Source organism: Dermacentor albipictus, chromosome 4 (genome assembly GCF_038994185.2).
Source record: "Dermacentor albipictus isolate Rhodes 1998 colony chromosome 4, USDA_Dalb.pri_finalv2, whole genome shotgun sequence".
Lineage (NCBI taxonomy): Eukaryota > Metazoa > Arthropoda > Arachnida > Ixodida > Ixodidae > Dermacentor > Dermacentor albipictus.
Genome location: NC_091824.1, coordinates 162,855,384 through 162,881,814, shown reverse-complemented (window position 1 = coordinate 162,881,814; position 26,431 = coordinate 162,855,384). Strand labels below are relative to the sequence as shown.

The window sequence follows — 26,431 nt, the reverse complement described above, 5'->3', positions numbered from 1 at the left end:
ACTTGTCCTAGTTTTTCCCTGTATAGACGGCAGTCCGGCAGCCCGCAGTATGTGTTGGTGCTAACCAAATAGGTAGGTGATCTGAGCCCCACGGGTCAGCATGATACCATCAATGCGAGCCGGGATTGCTAGTAGGTCGTTGCCTATGTGGCAATACAAGGAGACATAGTAACTACTCAGCAAACGAAAATGAATCCCATAAGCGGATATAGATTGCAAGTTTTAAAGATCGAAATATGCTTCGTACGTTCAATGCAAAGCAGTGCAATATAGTATAGCCGTATGTTAGCCACACACTGATGCCGTATCTCGCATTCACTAAGATAAACAATGCGATACGCACACACATACAAAAAAAAGAAAGGCCAGTGAAGTCTCGTAGGTTGGCGCCTTCCAGAAGGAACATGTTGAAACAGAGGTTCAGGCTGCATAACTGTACTTCATTTCTGCTGTCTATTTATTTGTGACCATCAGTGCTCCCTATATGAGGAGAGCCCACGTAAGCGACATATGCAACTCAATGTGCTTGAAAAAATAATATTGACCGCCGCGTTGTACGCAACACAATCAAAGAAACACGACTGATAGATGATGCTGGCACAACTCTTGCCTTGCGCAATAAAAGGGTTGACGTAAAACATTTCGCCTGTGTTAGCGCACTGCCATTCATGCCATGACGCAAGTACGCTGAGTGCAAGCAAATGGCTGTGTGGACTACCAAACGCTCTCTCTTTTCTAGACTTCTGATGTACTTACTGTTTCGCCACCCTGAAAGAAACACGACGACGTACTCTACTAGCGAATCTTTTCTCTTGCGTAAGAGCACACCAAAATGCAGGGCACTGTGTTTGGGATCACGGGGACAATATTTCGAAATGGTGCGTAGCAGTGCATACATATTTCTGGTTCCTAAACTAAATTTATTCTCCTGTCGCAGTTTGCGAGACACGCGATCCCTTCGTAGTCATTCACTTAGCCTAAGTGAGCCGATGCTCCTTTCTATAATTAAGGGTATTATATACATAGCCATTTTTGTCAGCTCCTGCGCATAGTAGCCTTTCGCGTCCTGGCGTTGCAAAGATTGATGGATGCACGTTAGCCTTCTTCAATAGCAGTTCAGTTGATCTTCGAAAGCCGCTCAGGTTTACTTAGTCTCAGCACCTGGCCATGCGATATCAGTACAACTGCAGCTTATCTCTTCGGATAAAGAGCGTAGTGTGGGGAGACGGATTTCGCGTAGGAACGCGTGAAATACCTGGTCGATCTTTAGGTCCTATAAACACATACAAGGTGGGGTTTGGGCGTGGAAGATTCCTGAAGGCCCGTTTTCACGGTGGATTTTTGCGAAATATTGAGCTGGTTCACGTGACCAATGCAAACTGGTTCAGCTCCTTTATCCTGCTCTTTCATTTTCGCAAACTGGCATGATAACTACATTGCGGCTCTGCATGCGGTAACATTTTATGCAAGGAGGTTTTACACAGTCAGCACAGATGGTTCACGAAATTGTAGTCAGAATCTTTCTTGCCGTGTGTGACTAATGATATGTCGCGCCCTGGTACACAAAATTACTACGTGGTGAACGTAGAAAAATGGAACGTTCATTCTTCGCTCCGCGAAGCTATATATAGGAGGTCCATCACGTACACGTCACGTGCCTAGAGTCCCGGATGATGTCCCGGGTTGCCAGCTGAAAACACATCATCATCTCCCTCCTACAGATTGGGGCGCACAGGAGCTCTGCGTTGAGTTGACCTTCGGAGTGACGTCTTTGCCTTTGGAGCTTTGACCACTGGCCTAGCATTGCTGTCAGACTCTGGCGGCTCATGTCTTTTCGCAACCCCACCAGATGGTCTCGGCACAGCGCTGTCTATCGGCTCTTATTCTTGTTCCGTTGGATGATTACTTGCCGTTCCTTCTGGAGCTTTTCGTCGTCGTACTTGGTCCCAATGTCTTCATTAAATCTCCTGCTGTGTATCCACTGTGACCATTCTTGCACCCTGTTGTTCCCTCACTGTCGCAAGTATTCATTTCGATCTTGTTCAGCTTCGTGTCCATGCACGTCGACCCTGTTCCCAATTTGTGGACTCGTGTCCTGTTGTTATGTGTCCGTTGCTTGCGTGTTTGGTGTGATACAGCCGATCGTTTTCCTTATTTGGTACCAAAGTAACAACTGTGCAGGAGAATTTCCTTCTTTTCCTGGGGTTCGGTGGTAAGTGCACCAGAAATTGGCAAACCGTGTCTGTAGTTTTACCTGTGCTGTCTTTTTGAGTCCTTCCTTGACTGTGCGAACAGCGTTTTCCGCCATGCCATTGAACTGTGGATGATATGGAGCCGTGGGGAGATGATGTACGTGATTCTGATTGACACATTCCGGGAGCATGTGCTAGTAAACTGTGGCCCATTGTCGGTCACTATGGTTTTGGGAAGGCCTAACCTAGCAAAGATTACTCTTAGAGCGTCCACAGTGGTTTCTCACATGGCTGTCTTCATAGGAAGCACATCGATCAATTTAGTCGCTGCATCTACTACGACTAATATCATGTGCCCATCCAATGGTCCGGCAAAATCTACATGCAGGCAGCTCCACCTTTCATTTGTAACTGGCCATGGTACGGGCGTATGTAGTAGAGGCATTGATGATGCTTCCATACAGACTGAACATTGTTAGGAATGACCGTACGGGGTGGCAACGTGCCAGCTCTCAGCCCGCTGCACGTGTTCCAAGCCCACCAGACGAGGCGCCCTTCCGAGAACTGCGGATGACCGGCAGCCACGTGGCGCGCGGTCAGCTCAGGAATGTGGTACTCCGCCGCGCCACCCGAGACGGAGCACAGTTCTACGAAGCCCTCGGTCGTCGACTCCGGAGCCTTTGTGTGTGTGGGCTCGAACTTGTGTGCATTAGTGTGTGTGGGCCGTACTGCGGGGCGGCGGCAAGTTTACAATAATTGGACGAACATTCCCGACCACTCGTGCTCCATCCACGCCGAACGATGACGTCGAACTATGACGTCAAGCGGAGAGCTTATAAGCAGCGTTTGCCGGCTGCTAGAGCGTGCTCGTGTCGTGCTCGTCGTTGGGAGCTGAGTGCTCGTTGTTATGCTCAAAATGTAGTAGTGAGCTGTGTGCTCGAATGCTGTTTGCTGAATGTTAATCTTGCGGGCTCTATATGGGAGTCGCGCTAGACTGCCGATGTATGTCTTGTCTTAAAATATGTTAATATGTAAATAAATCCTGTTCACCGCATTCATCGCTACGACCTTCGACTCCTTCAAATGGTGGCAGCGGCGAGGTAGTCCGACGACCCCTACATCTGCTTGACAGCCGTAGGATCGTCCGACGAATCTAATAACATGTGCGTAGCAGGCGTTCAATTTCTACGTCCACATTCGGGAACCAAGACAGAGACCTGGCTGTCTTCTTCATAGCAGCCATCCCTGAGTGACTCTCATGTAATATATTTAAGACGGGTCTGATGGCAGCTGCGGGTATGACAATACGGTGTCCCCAGAAAAACAATTCCTGCGGAAGCGTTGGTTCCAGTCTTTTATTGAAGTAGGGTCGGTGTCGCTCTTGATACTCCGCTAAGACGTTGGGCCGACATTTAACAATCCACTGTCTGACTTCTTGCAAGGTAGCTGTATTAGTTCCCGCGCTGGTATGGCGTTGTTTGCTAAGAAGTCAGTGTACAGCACATACTCTGGTGTTTCATCAATGCGCAAGTGGCGTCTTCGCTGGTCGGAAGTGGCAGTCGACTCAGTGCATCAGCATTGGTGCTGTCCGCAACCTTTCAGTACTTTAAGGTATACTGATAATTGTCCAGCAGGAGGGCCTATCTTTTTATCCTGGCGGCCGCCACGGAGGAATGGCTTTGTTCGGATCGAAGAGACCCGTGACCGGTTAATGATCAATCAAGGCAAATTTGTTTCCGAAGAAAAAGTCTTTAAATCAGGTCACACTTAAAACAAGTGCCAAAGCGTCCTTCTCCAGTTGCGAGTAGTTTCGTTCTGCTTGATTAAGTGTTCTGGAAAGGAATCCTATGGGGCAGTCGATTACATTTATCCGATGGGAGAGAAAGGCACCCACTTCTACTGCCGATGCATCGTGTTCCAACCGCAATAACTTTTTCGGGTCGAAGTGGGCTAAAAACATTGAAGTCTGGATTGCTTCTTTTACGTGCTTGGAGGCTGTGTCTTGTTTGTTCTGCCACTCCCATGTGGCTCCCTTCTTTTGAAGGTCGTAGACTGGAGCCAGGTGTGTCCACAAATTAGACAAAAACTTGGCATATAATTAATCCCAGAAATGCCTTGAGTTTGGTCACCGAGGTAGGCATAGGTGCTCTTATGACAGCTGCTATGTTGTGATGCTTGGGTTTGAGGTCAAAAGCATCCACGCGGTGACTCACAAAGGTGACTTCCCTTTGGTGAAATTTGAATTTGTTGCGGTTCAACCTAAATCCATTCTCTCCTAAACGTTGAGGCACTTGTCCCAATAGTATGATGTCTTCTCCGCTACGATGATGGCATCGAGGTAAACTTGGACATGTGGAAGATCTCTGAACAGCAAATCCATTCGTCTTTGAAAGATGGCTGGCGCTGAACTTACTACAAAGTGAAGCCTGCTGAAGCAGAATAGACCACTGTTAATTCTTGAGCCTTGTCATCCAACGGCAGTTTATTGTACGCTTGTGTCGAGCCAATGGTGGTGAATACTTTACCACCGTTTAGTCGTGCGAAAATGCCTTCTACCCATGGCAGGGGATATTGTTTACTAACTGTAGCTGCGTTCATAGTCAGACGGAATCGTCACAAACTCGGTTGGATCCATCAAGTTTCGCGACAGCTACGACAGGTGTCGCCTATTTTGCCGTTGTTACAGGGGATAACACAGTCCCCTACCATCCAATCCATAGCCTCTGAAACCTTATCTACGACGGCATAAGGTAGGTAACGAGCTTTACAAAAACAAGTTGCTGCCAATTCCTTGAGTTGGAATTTCACTGGCGGACTAGTGAATCTTCCAAGTCCCGTGGCAAATACATCCGTAAAGTCGTTAAGTAAAGTTTGTAGTGTTTTATTCGCTTGGTCAGGTTGTGCTTGAATCATCGATACAAGGGTGGGTTTCAAAATTGCTACCTCACATTGGTTGAAAGCCTTTGTAATGTCTCTTCCACCGAGCGCCGGCTCGGGGGTGTCTACGATCACTAAAGCTCCGGTTGCCATCTGTCCATCACACGACGCAGTCATGCGTACTTGAACTGCCACGGGAAGTTCTCCCATAAAGCAGGAAAGTTGAATAGTCGTAGTGGTTACGGTGGGCATTTGTGCCGGTGCTGCCGAAACACATCTGCAGAGACGACGCTAACTGCCGATCCAGTATCCACCAGCATGCAAAGTGGTACACAATTCCAGTTAATTTACTTTAAAAAAAGGTTTCACAGCGTGTCTGTTACTGTCTTGATGTGCCACGAGGGTATAAGGGGATTCCTGATCGGGCGACCGGCGCTCGGCATCCGCCAACACGGTGTAGCTATACTGCGAGGCTTACCTCGCGTTCCAGAACGGCGCACCCGGGCGAGACATCCGCGCCGACCACACTTCCACACTTCCGACATACGGTTTGTTGATGATAACATGCATCTTGTTCATTTGTATCGCTTTCGCATTTCTGGCACCGTCGGGCACGCTGCGGAGGTCGTCGTTCCCGAGGAGGCATTCTCGTATGGTGAACCACCCCCTGTACCGAGGTCTGCATGTTTCTGGCGTTCTCGCTTGCATTCTGCGCTGAAATGGCGAAGCCTTCCGCTTCCGACAAAGTCAGGTTACGTCTTGTGAGTAAATGACGGCAAACGTCTTCACCTGCCACCCCGCAGACGATTCGATCTTGTAGCATGCGCTGCAGAGAGATCCCAAAGTTGCACCACTCGGTGTGCCGCCAAATCTCTGTGAAGTCTTGCACTTTCTCGCCGGGTTGTTGTGCTCGCATAAAAAAATGCGTAACTTTCGACGATCTCCATAATTTCCGGCGCATAGTAGTCTTGTAAGTACGCGATGGCTTCTTGATATGACTTGCTTTTGATATGACTTGCCACTGACTTGCCTTGGGTGACATCGTTCTCGGATGACGCTTATAGCCGAGTCTGGTAATGAAGATATCAAGATGGCGCGTCGTTTTGCTCCGTCTGTTATCTTTGGCGCTCCCAGGTAAGCCTCGAGTCGGATCTTGAAGGTTTCCCATGTGCCTTAGTTGCGTTCGAAACGGATGGTTTTCCGAGGCTCATTCCTCCCTGTGCTGTGAACCCGATCGGTTCGTCTTCTTCCTCGTCACCACTGATATGTCGCGCCCTGGTACACAATATGACTACGTGGTGAATGTAGAAAAAATGAAATGTTTATTGTTCGTTCCACGAGGCTATACATAGGAGGTCCATGACGTACACGTCACGTGCCTAGAGTCCCGGATGATGTCCTGGGTTGCCAGTTGAACACACATAAACGAATGTAAACAGCTAGCTGATATCGCGTCAACGCGCAGTGGTGGAGCACTCATTGCCAGATCGAATGATTCTGATCTATGACGCTATGCTGAGTTTCGATTTCATGTGTACGCACGCATCATCACGAAGCGGTAAACTACGCGGGACCAAACACCCAGGCTCACAAAGCAGCACTCCCTAAACGGCTATCCCACCCTACATAGCAGTGCACATGTGCATTCGGCCCCTTCTGTGTGAAGTGCTCATAATGGCGCTGGGGTTATACACGCATACAGTAAGCACAAAATTACTTCTAATAAACTTAAAGAGAACAATTACATTACATTTCCACACGCCTGCATTCAGTTCGTTAATGGAGGCGAGTGTGAAATTTAGTTGGCGGCAGCTATCGTATGAAAGATCAAGAAAGCGCAAGGCATTTGAAATTTTCCCAATTTATGTGTCTACTTGAAATTAAGACCTAATAGCATCAGGGACACGAAGTTAACAGACTTGACAAAGCAGTCCGTACTGAACAAACCCATTATTTTACCTCCTGAGAAAGAAAGGGAAACGTTGATCAAAAACCCAGGGCAATTCCGCGCTAACACATTTCCGGGATTGATTGCAATAACCCCTAGAATGCTTTGAGAAACTTAATTCATAAAAAGATAGGTATATAATTAAAGGATCCTGCCAATTCATTTCACTTCGAAACCAACGTGTGGTAGAAAAATTATCTTTGACGTCGTGAACCCGGAATTATGATCCGGATCTTTATTATGCAAAGGAGGATAACAAACGAAATTAAACATATGTATATTACAGAGGTATGTCGTACGGAACAAATCCCTGAATGGCACTGCCTGCCTAAATGATGGACAGCATTATGAATATAATGCCACTCGATTGCTTTGCTTAGTGGCTATGATACTGGGCTGCTAAGCACGAGGTCACGGGATCAAGTCCCGGCCACGGCGGCCTCATTTCTCTGGGAACGAAATGCGGAAGCACCCGTGTACTTAGATTTAGGTGGTCGTTAAAGAACCCCACGTGGCCCAAATTTCCGGACTTCCCCACAACGGCTGGCATCACAATCAGATCGTGGTTTTGGCACGTAAGACCCCATAATGAGACAAAAAACACATTTTAATAAATGTGCCTATAGAGAGCAAATTTATGTAAAAATATACTATTTTACGACCATATGATAGGGAATTGACACTAGTTAGCACAGCAATGCATACATAACCGGGGATGTTTTTTTTCTGCCAAGACAGACAGAAAGAAGAAAAAATGAAAATATAGGGAGGTCAACCATACACGCATCCGCGGTTTGCTACCCTACATCGTTGCAGCAGGTTAACGAGAAGAAATGAGGAAGACGAAGAATTTACGGCAAGCAACACTGCATCTACAATCGTAAGGGGCTGAAGACGAAGAAGCGCAGGGATGCCCCGTTTTTATCATCTAGCCCAAAACTCCGGGAAGTCTAATTCTCCCCTCCGAAGACACGCACGAAGAAAAGTTTCACCATGCGGTAAACAAAACAGATACAGAGACAAGCAATGGGAACGAGAACTATGCCGCATACTACAGGGAGCATTTTACGCTGAGTGCCAGCCCCATCGCAGTCGGTGCTAGCGGGTCGCTGGTTTCCCCGCTTGTGTCCGAAGTCATTAGGAAGTACACGCTTGCCACGCGCCTGTAATCACGCGCTGTGTGTTCCCTGCACATATCCCGAGATCCCCTCGGCGAACAGTTTGCATAACCTCATTATTAGAGTGCGTATCCCGCGCTTCCTCCAGCCAGCGACCTCTCTCCGCTTTCACGCCATCTTCGCACGCACGGGGTTTCCGCGAGGCATCAGATTCGCGGCGGGGGCTCTCTCCCCCCATTCACGGTCCGCGGCAGCTCGGCATGCAATGAAAGGCTTTGCGACGAAAAAAAAAAAAAGCTTCAAAAGAAACATTTTTTGTTACAGCAAGAACCTCCCTGTTGGCACCTCGGCTAGAAGAAGCTCTCTGGGGCTGCGCCTTCGCGTCTCCTCTTCCAAGTTCACTCTCTCTCTCTCCAGTGCGCCTCCTCTGGAATCGACGACCACAGCGCCGACCTCTTCCATTCTCCATTTCAGCGCTCGTACCGCGCAACGCTTTCGCAGGGCTACGCTCTTTCCTTGAGCGGTCGCTCGTTCAGCCGATTTGCTAGGCAGAGAGTGAGACATTAACACGAAGGAAGGCATGAGACGAAATTTTGAATGAATCTTTTCGCATTACGTGGTTTTCTTTTAATTGCTGCGGATTGCCAAGTTCTTTCCATGGATTAGCAATAGGGGTGTCAAAATGGAAAGAAGGGTATGAGAGTGTAGTGTGGGAAGCCGGCCACCTGCGAGAGGCAGCGAGGGGATGGCGAGCTGAAAATAGCGTGTGTGCGTATATATATATATATATATATATATATATATATATATATGTGTGTGTGTGTGTGTGTGTGTGTGTTGAAAGAAGTGCAGGCGCACGTAAAAATGCACAAACGAAAATCTATTTTATGTTTATTTTCGCTTCCTTACGTGTGCCTGCCCTTCGTTTTATTTACTTAACACTGGGTCCGAAAAACTACTTCCTATATACAGCGAAAACCGAACTAACGAAACCCGATTTTACGAAGTTCCCGATCTAAGGAAGACATTTACATTCCCCGGCCGGTACCCATCAGGCTCAATACTGTCATAAACCCGAATTAAGGAAACTAGCTTCCTTTAAACCCAATTTAACGAAACTTTTCCAGAAATAAATTAGTAAAGAAAGCTGTGATTTTTTTCATTCTAATTTTGCCGCAGACGAGTTTTTCTTCGAGCGTGCGCTCCAGCGCTATCGCGTTAAAACATCTAGGCACCCTAGTCACGGCCCTAGCTTTATTTTGACGAAGCTACACGCCGCGCCCATGCATTGAACAACGAACTCAGCAGTCGGTAGTGCTCTTACGTACCAGATGGTGCTAGGGGCGGCAGTGATTGGGCCACCCTGGCGAACGTTGCACACGCGCAAGCATGGGTTAGCGACAAATACATCTCCCATCTTCCCATCCGGATCTTTCCATCCGGTTATCCTCCCTGCCCTTCCCCTTTCTTCTGTCTCTCTCATGTGCCATAGGAAATGGTCCCCTGGTTGTGTGCCCATTCTTGTCCGATGCTGAAAAATTGGTAAGTGCCGCTGTGACACAAGCTAAAATGTGTTTAGATAGGTGTCGCACTTGTATGTGCCCTCACACACCTCTCATAAAGACTCTTCCTTCGACGAGCACCATACATTGCCTTGCCGTGATACAGAGAGCCGATAGCTACATGTGACCACACCGTGCGCGTCTCATGCCCTACCGCTGGTGCTTCGCTGTCTCAGACAAGCTTCGCGTCATTTACATTCCAACATTAGTTGGATCTGCGTGTTTTTTTTTTTTATCAAATACGTTGTCCGCCGGGCTTCAAGTGTAGTTTATGCACCTTTAGCTCAGGCTTGCCCGCATCACTGCGATGCACCTAAACCAAGCTTCAACTTTGACTTCACATTGACCGACCCGTTCCATAAGGCACACGCAAAGGTGGTCAGGAAATCGCGGCACTTTGGACCAAGCGAAAAAAAAAGAAACAATAAAGAAACAAAAAAATAGAAAAGAAAAGAAGAAAAAAGAGAGAGAGAGAGAACCTACGCATATGTTCCTGTTGTCTCGTCACGAGCAAGTTTGCTGCTGAAGTCCCTGCACACCGAAGAAACCAGTTATTGTAAATGCAGAAATCGCGGCTGTCATCGCCCAAATTCTGACAACAGCTGATCGCTCGTATCCGTGCTGTTAAAACTCAAAAAAGTCATGCATTTTTGCGTTTCTTTCCGCCAATGTGCCTCTTAAATATACGCAGCCATCCGCTTAAATAACTACCCCTTTCATCTTGACAGGGCAGTTGTGTGCTACTTGGCTGCTTACAGACGGTGTGGAGACTTTAAAAACAAATCTGGATAAGAGTAGCGCAGGGCCCTTGTTTTATCTAAGCTTCTGCGCTGAAATGATTGAAGGAGTGTGTAGAGATATACCGAAACGCGCGTTACAACGATACGAATGTTATCGCATGCAGGTTTCCTTTCATTTTACCAACTTATTTTTGCCAAGGTTCTACAGAATCTCGCTCCGGTGCGGTTATTTCCGGTTCTCCCGATTTCGTTGTCGGTTCCTCAAACCCTCCACATGTGGCCGCACGCAGCGCATGCGAAACGACGATGCACTGACAGCCACACAAAATATGGGACGTTATTTTATTTACTGTCTCGATTATCAGTCTGCGCTACACGCTCTGTTTAGTGTTTACTCATCAATAACCATGGCGCCCACTCATGACTCAACAGAAAAAGCCAACCGCTGGCGCAAATGCCAATGTTGTCTCCGAGGGAGGCGACATGTCACATTCATGGGGTGCCCGGACACTTCGTGGTTAGGATTAGTTAAGGCGTAGGATTTCCAGGCAGCAATGCAGAGGAGCTTACGCCGGTTACAATGTGCGGTTCCTACTGGTGTAATCCTGTTCGTGAAGCTCGTAGGCTTTTCATTTTTCTCAGTTTATTCTATTTGGTCACTCTCCATCATTTTTCGTTTCCTTCGCCCTCTTAAGGCGGCCCAATGCAGCCAGCTAGCCTTTACTGTCGTTGACCGCTCTGCGTTTTTGTGTTTCTCCTCTCCTTTCTAGATTCCTGAGCGTTGGTGGGACTGTGAGTGGCTAAAAACCCGGACTTTAATGGATAAACCGATTTTATAAGAGTGTTTAATTTGTGTCTGGATTGTGGCTGGTGCCAGCAAGCTCGCCTATTTCACAGCATTCCTGCGTCCTTTCCTTGTATTTAAGATTCCTGGCTGTGGGGTCAAACTGCTGAACCTTTACATATTTTTGCTTCTTCTTCGAACTATGAACCTGGCAGCTCAATAAGAGTTGAATGCACCAAGTGCTTGTTTGCAGGCACTTGCATCGGCCTGTCCTTTGGAGAGAACGAGAGAGAAAGTATAATTCCACTTCTGCAGTTCCCTGCACTGCAGAAGTAGAGAGTAGTGATGAGAGAAGAGAAATAAAAAGAAGGAAAGAACGCGAGAATGAACCATATAAGACTATCTGTGTGGACAATGTTGTCCCGTTATAGTGATGCGCCTCCACCGCATGCCAGCAGGCAGCGCCACCATATCTCGCGTTGGATTGACAGTGTAGAACAAAACTTCCCCGAGCGTTAGTTAGATATTTATTTATTTTTAAAACTATACAGCTATACCGGCAGACGGAGCTGTCAGCCGTTGGAATCTGACCGCCGGGTCAAATGCACCGGATATTTATACATGACTCATTGTACATTGCATGGTAAATGCTGGTGTAAACGTATGTTTCAGAATGACGCCACTATTCACATCGTGCGTGTAGTCTGCGAAGATCAGACTCTATTGCTATAGAACGGCAATATTTTCGAAATATCGTATACATGTAGGCTCGTCGTTTGCCGAGCGATAAAGTTACCGCAGTTGTTAGGCCGGTTAAACGGTGAAAGCGGGGCACCGGAAAAAGAGAAACAGTGTACTTGTACCACTGTCATGCAGCCTGAATATGATACAGAGAGACATGCAGCGTCTTTTGGTTCCTTCCGCAAGACTACAGTGTAAACAGTAGAAGTATAACTTATTTATGGACAAAAAAAGATACCGACCCTGGAGCTTGTGCGCTCTAACCTGTTACTCTGCAATGGACTACCGAGTGCTCTCAAGACGTGTGTTCTCATTTTTCTTTCTCTTTCCTCTTACTTACTTCACATGCTTTGTTCCACACTCACGAGAAACAGATGCGGGAAAGGCTGTTTGCTAGAAACGAATAAATAGCTTGTCAACTGTCAGCTTGCGTCCTGTTCTGCACCGTTTACCATGTTGTCTTGGTCGCATATTTCGTGTCCTGCCAAGGACAGCCCTATGCTGTTGTGCTGAGAGGCGGAGAATGTAGACGCCTCTCCTCTAACACGACTAATGCATTTATCAAACCCGGGCGCGCACAACATCCCGACCACTGCGCCTTGGCAGCGCGGCGCTCATTGCTGAGCAATCGTGACAAGGTTTGTCCTCCGCTTAAAGAATTCATGCAGCCATGACTTCGCCGCACGCCCTTAAAAAAAACAAGAGAGAGAGAGAGAGAGAAGAAAAACATACTAACGCGCACTCGTAGCATACCAACAATGCCCAGCACTTGAGTGGTCCGCCTGTATTGCTCTACACGTTTTAGGTTTTTAATAATCTGTACAATCGGCATTGAATGGTTACAAAGAATTGGTCACAAGAAAGGTAAGGAATGCTTCAAAAAAAAGCTGCAGTTGTCGCGAATAATCTTAAAAATAAATAAATCAGTAACTGTTCCGAGATGCGCTGCTGTCTCATTCCCACCCCGCAGACTTCTCTCAGTGAAATAATATATAGACGGCACATAAGCGACACAGCAACTGCTTAACTGTCTACTCATTCGAGCCAGCAATGAGAAAAATGATGTGTTTTTCTTCTTCTTCTTTTTAACCGTTCCCGCGCGTCTTTCCAAAATCTGGAAAAACAGATGCGGGAAAAATAGCTTGCCGAGGAAAAATTGCGCGTTTGCTGCCAGCTTGCGACGTCTTGTGCTTCGCTTAACACGTTGTTTTGTTCGCATGTTTAGCAGTGCCTTTCGAAATGATGATGCGCTGAAAGAGGTACCTATTTGTTTTACCTCGGTCAAGAGCGCACCAAAGGTGGCTTTCGGGCAGAACAATTGGTTATCACGTTGCCAAAATCATTGCCAAATCAAGCAACGCTTGTTCCGCCTGCAGTGAACGGCACCCCCGTATTCCTCTGTTTCGAGAGGCGATCTCAATTTAAAGAGTTGCAGCATAAGCTGAGAAAAAAAAATGCTTGAAAAATTAGGTCATCTACCACTATTGCTGAGCTAATTAGGCAGGGCACAAAATACTGACGGTTTGTACTCGCGGCTACTAGCAGCACAGAGCTTATTTGGTCAGTACAGAAGTCATCGGCAGTTTCTTTTTTTTTTTAACGAGCTTCCAGATACTATGGGAAAATTCTATACTTGTCTTAGTTAATGTAAAAGAGTATGTGCCAGCATACTCGTGAATTAGCATTTCTTTTTGCCATTTCCTTTCAGTAACATCTACTGATTAAAAACGCGTAAATCAAATGCGTCTTTGCCACGCTATCTATCGAACGCGTGCTTCAGCGACGAATGCCTCATGAGCCGTAATTATTAAACAAACAGGGCATTCGAGGCACAGTAATACTTATTGAAAGACAAAACTCGAAAAATAATGATGAACGAAAGAAAATTCGCGGTTGGTATCATTAGTAAAGTTATTCACTAAGATTCGCTAATTAACTTTCTGGATATCAATGTTACACTATCAATCCTAATTAATATTATGTAGCTAATTGCGGCCTCATGAAAAATAACCTTTAAAATCGGATCAAAAGCACTTATTTAAAGCACACTGACACGAACAATCCCAACTTAATTTCATCGCAAAACCAAAATTAGGCGAATAAGAAGTGCGCTTTGCCGCGCCTTAGGATTACGCCACAGGGCCAAAGGCACGCTACGAAACAAAAGCAACGAAATCTTGCGGTGACTAGATGCTATTGAGAGAAAAAAACATGCTACGTATGCTGAAAAGTGAGTAGGGACATTTCATGTGAGCGTCCTACAAGTAAGGGTTATGATCTGTTTCAAAAGGCAATTTATTTTGGGCTCGCTATGAGCTACAAACATGCCATTGGGATTGACGGAGCTTCAGGTAATTAGAAAGGCAATGAGCGGATCTTTGTTGACAAGCCTCTGGATTATCCGACAGGGAAATTTCGTTTGTTCACCCTTGTTGCGAATCGCAACTAGGGTGAACAAAAATTATTACTTTGTTTTCAGCAAAATAGCAAAAATAATTAGCAAAAATAATTACTTTGTTCTCATTCCTCTATATTTAATAATTAGAGATAGCCCCGCTGAAACTCACGTGGTTGCGCGCTGGCTAATTCGTTAAAAATTCAGGAAATACCTAGCGAATTGTAAACTACATTTCATGGGTGTAAAAATTTAGTGTTATGTCTCGCAAGTGCGAAGCTACCGTAAGTACTAGATGAGAGACCCCTGTCGGAGAGTAAATTTATATTCCAAAATTCATGACCTATATTAAATTTGACAAAAGATAGCACGCAAAAATAAAATCAATATTTCGAATTGAAGCCCCCGTTCTGAAGAAATAACCCAACTTTAGCCCCCGGAGCTGCCATCAGAGTAAGGAACACTGAGCATCCGGAGAGTTTATTTTTATGAATATCGCCGCAATTATATCTCTGGAACGATGACAGACCGCCGCAGTGAACTTAATTCAGAAATGCAGAGCAGAAAAGCTTGTGGGAAGAGCGTAAATTTCCCTCGAGAAACACAGCCTGCGTGAAGAGTCGCCGCAGCGCACAACTTCATCCCACCATTCGTCTTCAGCCGGCAAGATGAAAGCGACAAGTTAGTGGCCCATACAGGGCGAGGGAGCCAATTAGCATTCGAAAAAGCGCCGGCAGACCGCGCAGGGCTCTCGTACGTTCCCTCGAGAGGCCCGTTTCTCACAGGGGAACGTCTCCGGCGCGCGCTATCCCCTTTAAGCCGGGAACAGCGAAATGGTTTTACATATTAGCGCGTGACATGCGACCCCTCAGGGCGAGGCGCTGTCACTCGACGGGATGGGTCACGGCCAAGGAGATCGCGCTAGCGGCGTGTGCGTCTTTTGCCCGCTACACCGGCCCATCAAGAGAGGGACAGTAACGGGATAGCGAAGAGGTGGAAGAGAGAGGGCGGAGAGAGAAAGAACAGCGGACGCCTCCACCTCGTGTTCGCGAGACGAGAGAACGGGACGGGAAAGACAGGTCGACCGCACGGGAAAAGAAAGCCCGTAACCGAGTAGCGGCGCCTGTGTGGCATCGTCGCGACGCGGTATTGCTTTTTCTGTTTGATCCCCTCGCCCCCTCATTTTGTTCCCGCCCACCGTATCTTCACCGCTCTGTGCGGCGCGTATCCGCGAGCCGTGACCCGCGAGAACTGGAGTAGCGGTGGCCTGCATTCAGTGCGCGGCAGCGGGCGCACGGCGCGCCACTCCTGCTGGATCACTCCCGTGGGACCAAGCGCGATGATAAGCGAGAAGGGGGCCGTGGGAGGAGGGGGCAGCCCGAAATTATTATCGCCGGAAATTACGTCGACCGTAATAAATGGCAGCCCCTATGAGCGGGGGGCATCGCTGCGGAAAGCCAATATTCGGTCAGCTCTCTCCTTCTCGTCACAGTGCAGTCTGCCGACCCCTTTCACCCGTGCTTTCTCCCATAACGCTCTTCTCTTTCATCTCGCCGGCTTAGTTTCACGAGAAGCGACCGACGAAGAATAAGGGGCGGGCGTGGTGGCCGGCGATGCGAGGCGGCACCGAAGAGCGAAGAAATGAATGGAGCCTCGAGACTGCGAGCGAGGCTGACAGAGGTGCTGTGCCCCTTGCTTCGAACGAAGAATGCGCGAAGGGCGGCACGAGCACTGCTCTCTGATCTCAGGGTTGGCGCACTGGCTGTATGTTTGTACGTCACAGGAGTAGCTCTCGTAGGAACCGTATAGTTAAGTGCACATCATTCGAGAGATCTAGCTTGCCGTCCTGCGTTTCCGAGGACACCTGGTTAGACTGAAGGCGCTGCTTTAGGTACACTCGTCAGTGCTGATTACCAGCTGTAGGTACTTTGCTGTAGGGACAGATGGACTAGAACAAAACACGCGTATGTTTTTAAGATATTTGTTGTTTATGGCCATTGGCATAATAAAAAGAAAGTCGCGGTTTCACCGGAATGTCGAATGGCCGATTGCAATAGCAAATTAGTAGACAGCTATACAAAGTAAGGGTAGTAGATTTATCAGCCGTATACACTTACAAACATTCGCTTACCGACTAAATTAAGAAGCATGGTGTTACACTCGCGCAGGCAAACATGAACAGAACACATTCGATGACCGCGGACACTCGCTGTCAAAACTTTGGCGTGAGGAAGGGCGGCAACACCAGCGAGCGAAGTGACCTTCGTGCTGCCTATCGGTTCAACGCAAACTGCATACTCAGTTGCCGCCGGAGTTCATGCAAGCGGCGGTCATGCACGACCGGTCAGATTATGCAAAGGAAACCTTACGCAGTCACACGAAGGGATCTTGCTTATATTCCCAAAGATTATATTTCTTCACTCCTGGCTTGTTCTTAATCTGACTGAAATCAAAGTAATTAGCTCTTACTCATTCTAGCGCAACCATTCCTTAAATATGGAGGGATATCATACGAAGCCTTTAAAATTGATCATGAAATAATTAGCCATAATATTACTCCGTGCTTATTGACGAGCAGTTTTCGAAGCTCCAGCTACCACAAGATCCCTCCAGCTACGACGCAATTATTGTGTCGGTTGTGGCTGGGCATGGCATTCACAAATACTTCTGCATTCATCACTGGGATTAGCGGCAGACTTTCGTGTGAGAGTGGCGAGCATAAGTAGTCTGTGAAATATCTCCTCTGCATCTGTCCTCGCTATGACTGCAAGCGGCTTCTATTCCGCTTTACATTAGATAACCTGGATTCAGGATCATTCTTGGACTATGGCCACATGGTTCGTAATGAACAGAAAGCGGCGCGTGCACTACTGCAGTTCTCGAAGTCGACAGACGTCACCGAAAGTATTTCATTGGAAATCCCGGATAACGCGACGCCCTCCCTGTTTTCTCTCCTTTCTTTTTCTCTATCTTCTAACCACCACAACCTGCTTCCCTTGTGTAAAGTAGCGAACCGGACTTGCGTCTGGCTGACATACCTGCCTTTAATATCCTTTTATTTTTCTCGCTCGCCTTTGACGAGCCTTTGGAAGTGGGATTTCTTGACAGTTGCGTGAATATGAACTGTAATTACCTACAATTAATAAACACGACGCTGCAAACTTGCCTTATCTTAAAGAAATGTAAACATTTCTGTTTTCTACGCAATCGTTACTATATATGTGTAAATGTACTCAATCTGCCTTGTCGGATTAACAAGCTCAGTATAGGCATAGAATACTAAATAAAACGCAATGGCATAGCTACACACGGTCTGCCATAATTACGTATTTTGTGTGACAGAGTTCACGTGGCTACAGTATTCCGAACCGGAGTCGTATAACGAAGGCATTAGATATGACACAGTGTGAGGTGCGGAAATCTACTGCGCCTGGAACATCTCTATGGGCAATACCCATCTTTGTTGCAGATTCACCCTTCGCGGTAGGTCATGCAACAGCTTAGGCGATCGCAGCTTCCATTCCGGTCCCGGTGGCCGCATTTCGATGACGGCGAAAAGTAAAAATGCTAGTGTACTTATATTTAAGTGCACGTTATTAATCCCATAATGATCAAAATTATTCCGGTGTCCCCACTACGGCGTGCCCCGTCATCAGATCAATGTTTTGGAACGTACAATATAGAAATTTAATAGATTTAATTTCTTGCGCGTTAATTCTCCGGTATTGGTGACAACCGATATGCTTGAACGAAGTCAGTTCCCAAAAGACGGCCAGAAACACACTGTAGTCATAACACAGGGCTCTAGAAAGATAAATATTTAAATATAGGGAGAAAAACCAAACAAGTCATGCAGGAAACAGTGTCGCGTTTTAGACACATCACAACTGTCGGTTAGACCAGGCGGCTCAGATGACGTCCAAAACTGCCTTTGCCAAACGATACCCGAGGTTGTCGCGATAGCGCACGCACTCGAACTCGTCATGTGATCTGCTGCTCTACATCTGCATGTGTGTGAAAAGTCAAACGACGTCACATTTACAGACACGACGTTTTGCTGTTGCTAAAAGTGCTTGAAATTCAGAAGTATTATGCTTCTAGCAGAGGTCAAAATTACACTGTCTTACTAGATACTAGATACTTATACTAGTATAGGTTTTACTAGATACTTTTCAACCTGCAAGATAAATTCAGGCTAAGGTGATTGCACAGAAATGCATACTTTTTTTAGGGGAAGCACTACCAACTATACTTTGAGCAAGGGGCTCTAAATTTTACGGTATGAAATTTCGTGCTATAAATTGTTGACATTTACACATTTTTAGATTTATTACACGGAGCCCCAGGCTTAGCTCTGTTTCCGCCTGCCAGTCAAACGAAGAAGCCGGATTCAGGTTGATTGAAAGCTCGTGACCATATGCGCCAGGTAACTAGCGTAGCTGCTAGGGAGAATCGGCAATACCTGATTCAGTGTAAATGTCTCTCGGAAAACAAGGACGAGAGGAGTGGAACAGATACACTTAGTATCACTTTGTGTACACCTCCAGGTGTCATTTCTCCTGTCATATCATTTTTTTTTCTATTTCACATAAGTATTGCAGTCGACTCTATAATGTTGTAGTGAATCTTTTTACCTATTGCTTTTCCCCAGTAAACGGCAGCAAATCGGATAACGCCATCCGGATAAATTTCCTGTATTTTGCCTTTATTGATTTCTCTCACTCTCTCTCTCTCTCTCTTGGCGGCGTACTTGCACCCCACCGCTTTACGAGACACATGGATATTTAACGGACATATGGATATAACATGGATATTCTCCAACACTGCCTCACTCCTGCGACTTTTTTGCGTTAGGACAGAAAGAACAGGCAGGTGGAATACATTGGGGGAGAAAAAAATGAAAATAAAAACTACTAGCCCTTGCAGTATCTTACTGTGCATAAAGTTAACCCCAGTCGAATGCATGTAACACTTCTTGAAGTAGGGGGCGCTAGCTTCAGCTTTTTTACGTTTTGACGTCCTCCGTGAACGCCATCAGATCCCATCGCAACCTGGTAGCATAGCACAATTTCCATTCAGCCGCTGTAGGTGTGCCATGAAGACAGCAGCATGAAGCCGAGAGCACTCGTATAAGGACTAGGAGCCGCAAGAAACGACCCGTATAGGGCGCGGTAAACCGCAGAACAGCAAGAGGCGCGCAGCAATCGATACAGCATTCTGTGGCCTTAATGACAGCCTCCCAGTAACAGCTGTCTCCTCGACGGCTCCTGTCCCCGCTCCGGTTTCGCCACGTCAGCTTGCGCCATGCGCATACCTGGGCCTTCGTTGAAAGATCGCAACATACGAAGAGACTTGCGAAAGATAGTGCTCCCCGCCTACTGTTTGCCGTGTAGCGCAGAAATTATGCAACAATGCACTCCGCTAGTAGTGTCTAGCTATATGCGGGTCAGTAGAAGATGGACAGATCCTTATTGCGTTTTCCCTATAGTATGTGAAGACGCAACTTGCCCATGTGGCCGCCTGCAGTTTACTTCCCAGTGTTAAGGTCTGTACGCAAGTCGCAATCACGCGATATCAGCGTACGTTGCTCCATTCGTAGTGAAGTGCAGTCATCTTTGTATTCTGAAACACCGACTGATACTTCGTATATCCTTCATACTGTTCTAGGACTTCATACTTTTCTAGGATATACTTTTGACTTCGCGGTGTATAAACATAACCATCCCATTAGATTAGACATTGCATAACTTGGAAGTAAACACAAGTTTAAGCATCGATGTTAGTTATATATATAGCGTCGATTTAACCGCTTCATTATAGGTTCGCTTCGTATGTACTCGAAGATGTGTGTTGGATCTGCATAACTTGTCTTTTTTTCAGGACGACGTTTGTCAGAGAGTGCCTTCGACCCAGCACTGGGGTGGTAATATTGTCAGCTGTCAGATATAGAAGCATTTTTCAAGACCATTAGTTTTATTAACATGAGCATAGGCCTATTTAGTGGCTCTCTCATGTTGCAGCAAATTCATTTAATATCCCATGTCGCACGAATTTCACTCAGTGTCAGCGTGGGTACAGCAAAGACAGCTACTCGCTGTTCAAAAAATAGGGGATGAGAAATAAACGTTTGATTACAGCGTTGAGCTCCGTATCTGAAAGCTGCGGTTTCGACACCTACCGATGTTACTTTTCTTGTTTAAAATTTCATATTTGTTTTATAGTTGTGAGTATGACATGGTGATGACCGTTATCGCAGCGTGGCTGCAATTAGGCACCATAGGCACGACGGCACACAAGAGGAATGCCCCCGCAAAGTAAACATATAGCTATGGTAGCTGCATAAAAATGTAACAATAACAGCGGCGTATGGAGGAAATGTTACAGGGCTCATTTTATTCGAAACAGCCGGTGTGCTCGAATCCCTGTGCACGGATGATGATAGTGCCTGGCGGAGTGCGTATCTCGCTATTCTCATGAGCGTAACCTACTTTGTACTGCACATGTACTGTCTCCGCGGTGCGATCTGGCGCCGCGATGTCATTGTCAAGAGGCACGTGACAGACAAATGCGCCGCGTTAGCTCCTGCCATGCTAATTCCGGGCTCATTTCGTTAGGCGCCCAATCTGGCTGAGTGATTTGTTCTACGCCATTTGGGCAAGTGTGCGCAGCGCAGACTGAAACGCAGCAGAACACGTGTGGCATCGCTGCAAACTTCCGGACGCTGGAACATGGTTGATGGCTGGGCTTGTTGTGACATAGTGCTGCAAATGTTTGTACCGCAGAACATAAGTTCGAGAGGCATACGGCAAACAGCACATAGCACATTAGGGAGCTGACCACCAACACACTTTTCTGTTTGTTATTGTTGCGGGATGCACGTGTCCTTACCTACCCCTTCTGGCACACCGACACTACGCACAGAGCGCAACGTGGAAGATGTGCTAATTGTTAAGATAAGTGTAATTTATAGGCACGTGTCGCATGTAATAAAAAAAATTATGAGTCATTCAACTTCGTGAAAGTGGATGACCAGCGAAGCTGTTTAGTACACGACACAGAAGTGACACAGAATTTTGAACGAAGGTACGAACTCATTTACCTTCATTTTTTGTATACATTCGCGTGGGCGATGGGACCGTCGCCCGAGGAGCCGCAGGAAACTGTGCACGCGTGACGTTCTGACGGTGCCCACACCATAAGAGAGATAAAGGAAAAGCATGTACATACGCAGGCGCTTGGAACGCCGACAAAGAGAGGGCGGGGCAAACGCAGACGTGGCAGACGTGAGTCAAAGTGTAGTATGTGTTCTTATTAGCTTAATATCTGATACGGGTTGTATTTGGACCAAATTTATTAAACTTATTTGTGAAGTTGGCAGAGTGATTGAAGCCTGCTTCCCCTGCTCCGATGGTCCACTCGGTATTGCGAAATCCGCCCACGGTTTTTGCAGACCAGAAAAAAAAATGCACGCACCCCTGACCATAAACAACTTCGCTGTAAAACACGCTGGCCGTTCTTGTGTTCTGGACACTGTGACTACTTAGTCTTCGTCTGCACAAATATTTCATTCGATCCTGTTGATGTCGGAATAATTATCAGACAATTTTAGTGCTTCCATCTGCATTTTTGATTCGTACGGAAATGATGTACGAATGAGGCAGAATTAAACGAAGAAATGTATATGTGGGCATGGCTGTGCATCTTCATATAACTGAAGACTGAGACAGAATGAGAATGAGAATAACAGTCTCTAAGGAGCTGTCATCTACAATCGTGTGCACAAGACAGCGAACATAATGTAATTATATGAAACTACCTATGGAACTCATAACGGTACAAGCTCGCTCTAGAGAGAAATGAAAATAACGCGCGTAGCCTGTCGGCAATGGTGAGGTAGCTCTCTTTCATAGGTCGATCGCCACTTCTCCCGTCAAAGCGCTTGGGGAAATCGATGCAATATATTAAAAGGTGCTGTCTGCGATGCCCTGACATTTATTGCTATGGTCGATCAACGGAGCGATATTATTGTGCATAAGACCAGCCGCCATTTTCTCACTTCTCACCGAAGCAAAAATAGTACTCGCCTCGAGCATTCTGTGTTTGTGCTTTATTTTTTTTTTACTGCAATTCTTGCGTTACTGTCCAAACTCACGAGCTCGCGGGATCGCCTTTGTTTCTGATTGACAAGCAACTGGGCAGCAGACAGAGAGATAGAGAAATGATACGGGAAAGTCAGCGAGGTTAACCGGAAGAGAAGCTTGTAGTTTGGTATACCCTATACTGGGGGAAGGGCTAAGGGGGGGGGAGAAAAAGAGAGAAACAATAACTAAAACATCTTAAGAAAGGTCGATACGTCAGTTGTTCGACTAATTCCATGGGATTTATCACTGGTGATCAGTTCGCAAATGACAAGTTTCGTCTTTAGACCTCTTCCTTCTCGACCATCAGGCACTTCGTGTTTGCGCATCGTTCCTTGTGAGTAATTCATTTCATCGAACGCGTGGATGCACAAATATATCGGCTGCTAAGTATATGCATAACTAAAGTGGGAATACGGGGAGGATATCATTGCCCGTATTCACGAAACACTCGTGCACCAGAATCGTCCGTCATAGCAAAATTCAACCAATCCTGAAGCTTTACATATCTTTAGATAACGTTGCCGACCAACAGCAAACATCGCTTACAAACGAAGATTTCTTTAAAATTCGGGCCCTGGTTGCTGCACCTAGCCAGTTTTTAGAGCTATCCTAAACAAGTTTTCCTGCAAGCAATTTCTAGGTTCGACGTGCACCTTTTAGACGACCATACACAATGAGGTTTAAAGAATAATACGGATACGCCCCTGGAGGCCATCTAGTCTTTCGCAGATATACGTACACCACTGTAACGTGCAATAGACTTTCAGGACTGTTTTATCAACTCATTAAGCTCAAGGTTCTCCTCAAAACCTTGGCGCTTCATGGTCCCCATCCTATTTTAATTCACAGCCCCCCTATGTCCTAAACTGTAGCCTGGATTCCCTGACGTAGAGGAGTGACCTATGCCTGGAGGGCAATATTTCAGTCCTAAACGAACGCGCTTACCACACCACCACAGCCAAATTTTGTACGCGCTAGTTAGTGCTAAAAAAAAAAAACGCTCTGAGTGCGCTTTAGTATGGAGGCACCACTTTCACGGCGTCTAAAGATATAACCGAATATACGACCCGACGAGGGTGAGAGGAAATAAACGTCCTATTTCTTTAGCATCAACTGACGAAAGACGTTAAATGCTTTCAGCTTCATCTGGCAAGATGCGGTACGTCAGGATAAGGTGCTATTTATGAGTATGAAATGTTGCGTTAAATACGCAATAATCGAAGCGGAACAACTGCTGCGAGAACTGTAGCTCACAATGTTTAGCTAACGCACGGTCTTCATGCTCCTTCTGTCAGTCGTCTGATACCCCGAGACGCTGCCCTGAATCTATTGAAATGAACAGTTGAGATGCTCAGCATGGAAAACAAAGCAAAGTAAAGGGAGGGGAACAAAAGAGAAACCAAAAATAGAGGGTCGATTTTTTGTTCAGGCCAATCTGTTAGGCCTTTCTCTCTCTCTATCTCTCTTTCCTCTCCTGAAGAACGCAAGAAACAATTAAAAGAGCACATAACGCGCTGTTATGAAAGGACAGCACCGGTAGAGACTTAGGAATCGGTAAATGGATCCATGTGGATTAAGAAGCCGCCTATGCGTCCTAAACAGTGTTTGTACTCGGGCTGCCATTCTTATAGGTGGCATGATAGCGTCTAATGAGATTAAAAAAAAACAAATCTGTGAATAGTCATAAGCTGTGTGGTCCTATATCAAAAGAAAACAATCTTGTAGTGAAAGAAAAAAATAACGACAAGGTAGAGAAGTACTGCTGTAGGCGTGTGTTTCTAACGAGCTATATCGATAAGTAAAATAAATTTTCAGTCAGAAAGTAAGAAGTTTTGATATGTTGTATTTCTTTACGAGAATTTTAATAAGCGCGTCTTATCTAACTGAAGACGGACATTTTTAGCCACTGTTACGCACGATGGTCGTCTATATCCACGTAAGTCCTTTCTTGTGAATTCTTCGCCGAAATTTCAAAGGCGGGGAGATTTGCGATCTGGACACTCTCCAGCACTATGTACATCTCCTTTTTCTTGTGCCTGTGAAGATATATGCATTTCATTATTTATTTCATCTGCCTCCCAGAACAGTGGCTCTCTATTTGCTGCATTCTCTGCTCCTCTCATCAAGTTTACTTTCCTTCAGCGGGAGTAGATTGGCCATTTTGACCGGCACCATACGTACAATTACCTTACAATGTGAGGACGCGCGAAGGAGAAACGAAATTGCAGAACGTCGAGAACTCTGGCAATAAGATCTGGGGCAGTCAGCATGCAATAAGAAAAGCGGGGCGGAAACTGTGACCTTAATTAACGTGAAAGCGAGGGCGGATGACACCTCGGCCATTAGACGCCTCGATTGTCCGTCCATTCTGACGGCCTGATTGCGCATATATGCGCTTCTGTTTGTACGTATCTGAGCCTTTTGTACGTATGTGAGTTTTTGCTTTCTTTTTCCTTCTAGGATTTTCGAACTAGTGCGGAGCGTACAGCCATCTGAAGGCAAATAGATCAGGAAGGAGATATACGCCCAAATTTCGCCTAGTTGTATTAAGAACGCACGCGCCCTTACGCAAGCATGGGTGATTCCGATTAACGCGAATCGTTCTTCGGAGATGGAAGACCATTAGCATGAAAAGCTAGGGCATTTCGAGCTCGCGTATATGTCTTATTCGCGTGCCCAGTAGGGCCGCAACAGAGCCGACCTGCGGGCCACATAGAATGCAGTCTGCTGTCTCGTCTACTCGCGGCCAAAGGGAGTACGCGCCTGGCGCCCTAGGTGAGGTCCGCATACAGCCTCGGGCATTCGCGCGGATGGATCCGCTTCACTGGAAAGTTTAAGATCGAACGCACCCCAAGTTGAGCCCTAATTAGTCTCCGTAGGCAGCTGTAACGAACCGAGCAGCGTCATAGTCTTCGATAGTTGCGTGCAGCGCCCAGCAAATCTTGGGTGTCGCGGCTTTAACAAAAAACCCAGCCTGTAATATTTCACGTCGACTGGGACTTGGCTTCGCAGCATTCACCTGATAGATTGACTTGCGATGGACGAAAAACGTAACTTGGTAGGAGCGCCAAGAAACGCGGCGATTAATGTAACGTACGAAAACGACGCAGCCACGCGTCTTCTCAAGCTAAGCGCCAACCGTGCCGCATCGAATTAACTACGAAGATGTGGGAGCACGCACGCCTAGCATGGGCGCAGATTGCCTCGAAGAACTGGCCTCTGAGCGCGTTAAGGTAAGGCTTCCCCGTGGCCCGCGCGACGACGACGGAGAAACAAGTTTAGCCAAGACAGCTGCGTCGCGTGCCGCTCGTTTGCGATAGACAAATCTCTGCTAGGTTTGGCCCCAGAAAATCTCCGAGAAGGAGCTTATTCGAGCAGCCACTTTTCCTGTGTCGGCACGGAAGCTGCGGAGCGGATGCTTCGACGCTTGCGAAATTATTTGCTGTGAGAAGCTGTACAGTAAAATATAAATAGCTTAAGTGTAGATATATAGCGGCTGTTTTCTTTATGTTCCGTTACCCATATACAACGTTAAGCATAGATCACATTACGTTACGAATAGAGAATAGGATTTCTATAGCGGAAAACTTTCTTATATATCAGGGTTCATCGTGTTCCGCGGTTATTTCTAGGAATATGGTATGAACAATAAGGATAAATTTTTCCACAAGGCTGCTGCATACTATGCAGCAGTCTTGTGCCGCAGCCTTGTGCCACATTACTAAACCATTTCCAATGTTTAATCTAAGAAATGAGGTGTAAGCACCTAAACATTTAGAAGCGTTCCGGTAAAACGTTATCCCTTATTTCAACATTTAAAACGCAAAGTATTATTGTTTGAAGTGATAAACATTATTTAACAGGAAGACAATCCTCCTGAATGGGACGCTTGTCTTCATATTTCATGCCTGCCTCGAAGAGGAGGAGATTCGA

At 46.4% G+C, this 26,431-nt stretch overlaps 1 protein-coding gene, 1 long non-coding RNA gene and 1 pseudogene across 6 annotated transcripts in view; 2 read left to right on the top strand and 1 right to left on the bottom strand.

Annotated features, from left to right (window-relative positions):
* Positions 1 to 26,431, bottom strand: part of LOC135899974 (irregular chiasm C-roughest protein-like) — an 872,345-nt gene that overhangs the window by 498,790 nt on the left and 347,124 nt on the right. The window lies entirely within an intron of this gene.
* LOC135899977 (uncharacterized) overlaps positions 1 to 26,431 on the top strand; it is a 322,265-nt gene that overhangs the window by 128,194 nt on the left and 167,640 nt on the right. The gene's annotated exons all lie outside the window — the stretch shown is intronic.
* On the top strand, positions 21,623 to 21,801 carry LOC135900032 (U2 spliceosomal RNA; annotated as a pseudogene).